At 35.5% G+C, this 7,552-nt stretch overlaps 1 pseudogene; it reads left to right on the top strand.

Annotated features, from left to right (window-relative positions):
- Positions 1–344: 344 nt before the first annotated feature.
- LOC138803800 (U6 spliceosomal RNA) lies at positions 345–441 on the top strand (annotated as a pseudogene).
- Positions 442–7,552: the final 7,111 nt, after the last annotated feature.

The following is a 7,552-nucleotide window of genomic DNA, read 5'->3' on the forward strand; positions in this document are numbered from 1 at the left end:
GAAGTAGCTCTTAAGTAAGGCTTACTTTGAATCCATTAGATCTACAAAGCTAACTGAGTTGATAAATAAGTACCTGAAAAGCCATCACCTTTGGACTTAGCTGAAAAGGTTTCAAAATATGATCAAATTTAAAATGAAAATGACAAAATAGACACTGAAAAAAATTGTAAATGTGAGTGATCGACCAAACGATATGTTTTTTTCCACTATACACAGAATTTTAGAGAAATAAGATCAATAGCATTTTTAGGAACAATAAGAGTTCCTTGTTACGAATAGGGAACCATGGATATATGCCTGTATAAAGATTGCATCATTAAGTACTTAAATTTAGAGGGTACTACATGCTTCAGAAGCAGGTCTACCCAAATTACAATACAGAGATTAACATGAAACTTGCACAAAGATGATATGAAAATTTGTGAAGTATTCCATAATTTTCATTCTTCTGATGCAAGAAATGAAAAACAGTTATTAAAAAGTTAATTACAAAAAAAGTGTAAAAATACATGTAATTTATAGACTTAAAGGTTAGTTTGACATCAGTGTATTAATTCTTCACCTTAGAAAGGCCTTTACATAGCATAACCTTTACAAAACTTGAAATTAGATAACATTGTAATTTTATCCCAAAGAAATAAAATAATATAAGGACCTAGGAAAAAAAGAAATCTTAAACTTCTTCTATATGGAATGCAATCTGAAAGGACACATTTATTAATGAACCTATACCTTATATAACAATGTAGAATTCCAAGTATTATATCTAGGAGTGAATGAAATAGATTATGGATATTATACAAACATAGATATACATTTTTCAGAAAACTACGAGGAAAAACTAGTTTCTATACTATTCATTTCAACAGATAAGTTAAAATTATTTCTGATTTAAAAAAATCACAAACTGCAGAAATCATTATAGATGTATACAAACAACTCTTGAATATATTTTGACATCAAAGTCAGGCAAATCACTTGGAAGAATACCATGGAATCCATGAATTTTTAAAGTAAGATATTGCTGTTGCTTTGTATTGTGAAAAAAAAATTAAGGGACACAAAGGATGGACTGGCATTTTTGAAATTTAAGACACTTAACCAAACCATTACGACTTAGGAGAACAATTTGTACAGCCTTCCACAACTTCAAAGAGGTAGTGATACATACTTATCCTTTTGGCAATATTAAATGCAGTTTCTTCCAAGTTTTTCTTCAGACCTGGTTTGATATAATTATTCAAGAGTGTATCTTTTCTATTTCTATTCCTAGCAGCAAGATGCAAGGCAGTCAAGAGGCCTTTAGTTTGGGTATTGGTATCTGCATCATGATGAATTAAGGAAGAAGCCACTCTAATATTATTGTACATATAAGCACTGTGCAGGGTTATCAGCCATTCAGAGTTATTGCATGAATATCTGCCTTGAGCTACCAACTCATGGACAATGTCTAAGTGTCCACTCTAGGCTTCCCAATGAAGAGGGTTATACTCATCCTCATCCCTAGTATTCATCTGGGTGGCCTTTTGGGAAAGTTGTCTACACACAGTAGTAAGCCAATTAATTTCATCATCCCAAAGAATAAATTTGCTTGGATCCTACTCCATTTTTTTTCTTGCAATTGATACCATTTCTCACTTTTTCATCTTGTTCCTCGTCTTTGTCAGAATTTCCTAACCAGAGACTTTGAGTGCAAGTGGGAATGAGATGTCCACGTATTTCACCAAGAGTTCACAATGGTTGAACTGGTCAGAAAAATCTGGTGAATTTCCTGCATATGTTTTTTCACCATGATTTATTTTCTCTTTTTCCATTTTTACTATTTTAAATTATTCTAACTGCATAGTAGGGAATTGATAGAGAGCAGAGGAATGATTTTCCTCAGTATTCAAAAGTACAGACTGAAAATGAGGACCAGTGGCGTCTTCATGTGTAGCTTATTCTAGGAATGAGAAAATAGGAAACAATGTCTTCTATGTCAATGATTTGGGAAATACCATGTTATAGTGTAAAAGAACTCACTATTCAACATAAAAGCTTTAAGAGCTTTCTAATAGCTTTCTAATGATGGTATCCAACATTAGAAAAAATGTATAATGCAGTAGTAAAATAGAAGACCTTTGTATGACTACCTAAATTCATGTTTTTTTTTAAATAGCTATACAATTCTGAATTTTTTTTTAATTTTTATTGTGAACATACTGTACAGAGGGGTTACAATTACATGGGCAAGGTAATGAGTACATTTCTTATCAAGCATTGTAGCCTCCTCCTTTGTTTACCCTTCACATCCCTTCCCAGCCTCCCCCTGCCTCCCACCCAATCCTGCCCCCACACCAAAGTTGTAAAGTTCGTTTTCGACATGACAACTTGTACTTCTCATTGTTGCACCTGATCCATCTGTATCCTTATTTAAATGAATTGTTTTTCCCAATCCCTTCCTCAAATTTTACCGACATCAAATAGAGAGAAAGCAAAGGTTATACTGTGGGGGAGGGACATACAAAGCAACAAAGAAATAATCTTTTATATGCGTTAGAAACAAATGCATGAAAGACAAAAAACTTTTAAATATATATCTAAGGGTTCATTTTCCTAACATCACACTATCTGACCTTCTCTGCTTGACTCATACATATACTAGAAATTGAAAATAAGGGAAACCATGGGACCTATGCTTATTTGGGCTTGGCTTACTTTACTTAATATAAATATTTCCAAGTCTTTCCATTTCCTAACAAATGGGGAAATGTCATTCTTTCTGATGGAGGCATAGAATTCCATTGTGTATATATACAAACCTTTTCTTGATCCATTCATATACTGAGGGGCATCTGGGTTGGTTCCATATCTTAGCTATGATAAATAATGCTGCAATAAACATAGTTGTGCTGGTAGATTTAATGTGGTCTTGTTTGTAAACATTTGGGTAAATGCCCAAAAGTGGGATTGCTGGGTCATAGGAAAGCTCTATGTGAAGTCTTTTGAGGAACCTCCATAGTGCTTTCCAAAGTGGTTGAACAAGTTTACATTCCCACCAACAATGAATTAATGTTCCCTTCTGTCCACATCCCCTCCAGCATCTGTTGTTGTTAGAGTTCTTGATTTTTGCCGTTCTAACTGGAGTGAGGTGTTATCTCAATGTTCTTTTGATTTGCACTTATTTTATGGCCAGGGATGTTGAGCATTTCTTCATTTGTCTATTGGCCATCCTTCTTTCTATTTCAGAGAAGTTTCTCTTTAAGTCTTTCTCCCACTTATTTAATAGGCAGTTGTTTCTTTGAGGATTTGTTGTTGGGGGGTTTAATTTTTTGAGTTCCAAGTATATTTTAGATATGAGACCCTTGTCTGTTGTATGGCTAGTGAAGATCTTCTCCCAATCCGTGGGCTTTCTGTTGATCTTGCTAGCTATGTCCTTTGCCATGCAGAAGCTCTGCAACTTCATGCAATCCCATTTGTCCATCCTTTCTTTGATTTGTTGTGTTTCCAGGTCTCTATTAAGAAAAATTCGGCCTGAGCCAAGGAGACCTAAGGTTTCTCCTATTTCATTCTGTAATGTTTTCAGAGTGTCTGCATTGACTTTGAGGTCTTTGATCCATTTGGAGTTGATTCTGGTGCAGGGTGATATATAAGGATCTAGCTTTAGTTTTCTACAAGTAGTTAACTAATTTTGCCACACCATTTACTGAAGGGGCTGTCCTTCTTCCATTCTAATTTTTAGCTCCCTTATCGAAGATTAGATGGCTATAGGTCTGTAGGTTCATTTCTGGGTTTTCAATTCTATTCCATTGGTCCTGAAATCTGTTCTTAATACCAAGCTGTTTTGATTACTATGGCTTTATAGTAGAGTTTGAAATTTGGTATTGATATTCCTCCAGCAGTGTTCTTTCCGTTGATGAGCGTTTTTGCTATTTGGGGTCTTTTATTGTTCCATATGAATTTTTGGATTGCCTCTTCTATTTCCTTGAAGATTGAGGTTGGAATTTTGATAAGTATCGTGTTGAATTTGTAGATAACCTTGGGAAGTATTGCCATTTTCATGATGTTAATCATTCCAATCCAGGAGCATGGGAGATTTTGCCATTTTTTAAGTTCTGTTTTGATTTCCTTTTTCAAGATTTTGAAGTTTTCATCATAGAGGTCCTTCACTTCTTTGGTAAAGTTAATTCCTAGGTATTTTACTTTTTGTGGGGCTATTACAAATGGAGTTATTTTCCTAATTTCAGCCACACTTTCCTCATTGCTGGCATACAGGAAAGCCATTGATTTTGGGGGATTAATTTTATACCTTTCTACTTTGCCAAAGTTTTGAATCAGTTTGAGTAATTTTGGTGTGGAGTCTATGTGATTCTTTAAATACAAGATCATGTTGTCTGCAAAGAGGGAGAGTTTTATTTCTTCTTTCCCTATTTGGATACACTTTATGTCTGCATCTTGTCTTACTGCTGTAGCTAGACATTCTAATACTAGATTGCAGAGAAGTGGAGAGAGTGGACATCCTTGTCTTGTTCCTGAATTAAGAAGAAATGGCTTTAATTTTTCACCATTATGTATAATGCTGGCTTTAGGTTTGTCATATACAGTCTTTATTCTGTTGAGGAATGTTCCATCGATTCCTAATTTTTCCAAAACCTTCATCATAAAGGGGTGTTGGATCTTGTCAAATGCTTTTTCTGCATCTATTGAGATAACCATGTGGTTCTTGTTCTTGATCCTGTTGATGTGATGAATAATATTAATTGATTTGCGTATATTGAACCAGCTTTGCATCCCTGAAATGAATCCTGTTAGATCGTGGTGTATGATTTTTTGGATGAATTGTTGAAGTCGGTTGGCCAAAATTTTGTTGATAAATTTTGCAACAATGTTCATCAAGGAAATGGATCTATAGTTCTCTTTATTTGATGAGTCCCTGCCTGGTTTTGGGATGAGGGTTATGCTGGCTTCATAGAATGTGCTTGGTAGTGAACTTTCTCTTTCAATTTCATTGAAGAGTTGGAGGAGTATTGGTGTGAGCTCTGCTTTGAAGGACTGGTAGAATTCCGCTGAAAAACCATCTGGTCCTGGACTTTTCTTAGCTGGAAGGTCTCTTATTGCTTTTTCTACTTCAATGCTTGATATGGGCCTGTTAAGCTGGTTGAATTCATCTTGGTTTAGTTTTGGGATGTCAATATTTTCTAAGACAAGGTCCATTTCTGTCAAGTTCTCAAACTTATTAGCATAAAGTTTTGAGAAGTATTCACCTGTAATGTTCTGAATCTTGGTTGTTTCTATGGTGATGTTTCCATTCTCATCTCTGAGTTTATTTATTTGGGTGTATTCTTTTCTTTTACTGATAGATTTGCTAAGGGTCTGTCAATTTTGTTAATTTTTTTTGAAGAACCAACTCTTTGTTTCGTTGATTCTTTCTAAAGTTTTTTTGGATTCTAATTCATTTAATTCTGATTTAATTTTAATTATTTCTTTCCGTCTACTGGATTGGGGTTTATCTTGCTGCTATTTTTCATGGAGGTTTAGATGTGTCACTACTTTGTTGGTTTCAGATCTCTCCAATTTGATGTTGTAGGAGCTCAGAGCTATAAAATAGCCTCTGTGTACTGCTGTGTCCCAGAGGAGCTGGTTATTTGTGTGCTCATTTTTGTTGAATAGCATGAACATTTGAATTTCCTTCCTAATCTCTTCCATGACCCACTCGTGATTCAGCAGTGAGTTGTTCAGTCTCCATGTGATAACCAGACTTTCTTTGTGGCTTTTGGTGTTGAGTTCTAATTTTATTCCCTTGTGGTCAGAGAGAATGCAAGGTATAACTTCAATGTTTCTGAATTTAGACAAGTCTGCTTTGTGGACTAAAATGTGGTCTATTTTGGAAAATGTTTCTTGTGCTGCTGAGAAAAACATGTATTCTGTTGCCGCTGGGTGAAATATTCAGTAGATATCTGTTAAATCTAGTTGATATATGCAGCTGTTTAGGTCTGTGTTTTCTCTGTTGAGTTTTTGCCGAGTTTATCTATCTAGTGGAGAGCGTGGTGTGTTAAAATCCCCAACAATTAATGTCTTTTGATTTATATGGGATTTGAGGGAAAGTAGTGTTTCTTGGATAAATGTGAGTGCTCCATTGTTTCATGAGTAGATATTTAGAATTTAATATCATCTTGAAGTAGAGATCCCTTAATTAATATTTAGCATCCTTCTTTATCCCTTCTCACGAATTTTAATTTGAGTCTATTTTATCCGATATTAGGATTGCAACTCCCGCCTATTTATGGGGGCCGTTTGCTTAGTAGATTATGTTCCAACCTTTAACATTGAAAATGTGTTTGTTTTTACAGGCAAGATGTGACTCCTAGAGGCAGTAGATAGAAGGATCTTGTTTTTTATTCCAACTAGACAGTCTATGTCGCTTAATTGGAGAGTTCAGTCCGTTAACGTTAAGAGAAAAGTCTGAGAGGTATTTGGGAGTTCCTGCCATGTTATCTACCTTCTTGGGGGCTGCAAAAACTGGGTTCTTCCTATGGTTCTTGGATTCTCAGTTTGGGTGCAGTTTCTTGGCATTTATTGTGGTCTCCTTGGTTTTCTATGTGTAGGACATTTTTAAGAATCTTTTGTAGGGCTGGTTTGGTGGAGATGTATTGTTTCAATTTTTCTTTGTTATGGAAGGTTTTTATTTGGCCTTCATTTATGAAGGAGAGTTTAGCTGGGTACAATATTCTTGGTTGATAGTTGTTTGTTTTTAGGGCGTGGCATACAACATTCCAGGCTCTTCTGGCTTTGATTGTCTCTGCTGAGAAATCTGAGGTGATTCTAATTGGTTCACCTTTATAGGTGATCAATCTTTTCTCCTTGACAGCTTTAAGAATCTTTTCCTTGGTCTATGTTGATCCTGTGGATTGTGATGTCATGGTGGGATGTCCTATTCTGGTCTGGTCTGTTTGGAGTTCTAAAACCTTCGTGTATCTGAATAGGTCTATCTCTTTGCATGTTTGGAAATTTCTCTGCTAGGATCCTGTTAAACAATTTTCTTAGGCCATTAACTCTTGTTTCTAGGTGCTCTTCTACACCCATTACCCTTAGATTAGGCCTTCTGATGGTGTCTTCCAAGTGTTGGATAGATCTATCATATTTCTTGGACTTGTCTTGGATGGTTGTATGTTCTTTCTCTATAATATCTAGGCTATCTTCAAGCCCTGAGATTCAATCTTCTTTACCTCCTTAATTTGATGTTCAGTGTTTATTCTCAGATCACTTGGTTGTTTGGTTATGGTTTCCTTGGATTCCCATTCCTTCTGTTGGGTTCCATTCATCATTCCCTTTGTGGTATCCCTGACTTTCTTCAGCTCTTTGATAATTGATTCCATGTATGCCTTTAGTGATCTTGTGTATTCTCTTCCGGCTGTCTCAATTTCTGTATTACTCTTTGATTAGCTTCCTCCCGTTTGTGCTTTTCCTGTAGTTCTCTTTGAGTGTTCTCAGCCTGCTAATGCCGTTCCTGCCTTTCTATTTGAGTATTCTCAAGCTGCTTATGCAAATCATGTATCAGTTTTTGAGTAGCTTC

The sequence above is a fragment of the Dipodomys merriami genome, unplaced genomic scaffold, assembly GCF_024711535.1.
Source record: "Dipodomys merriami isolate MVZ:Mamm:240054 unplaced genomic scaffold, mDipMer1.0.p SCAF_349, whole genome shotgun sequence".
Lineage (NCBI taxonomy): Eukaryota > Metazoa > Chordata > Mammalia > Rodentia > Heteromyidae > Dipodomys > Dipodomys merriami.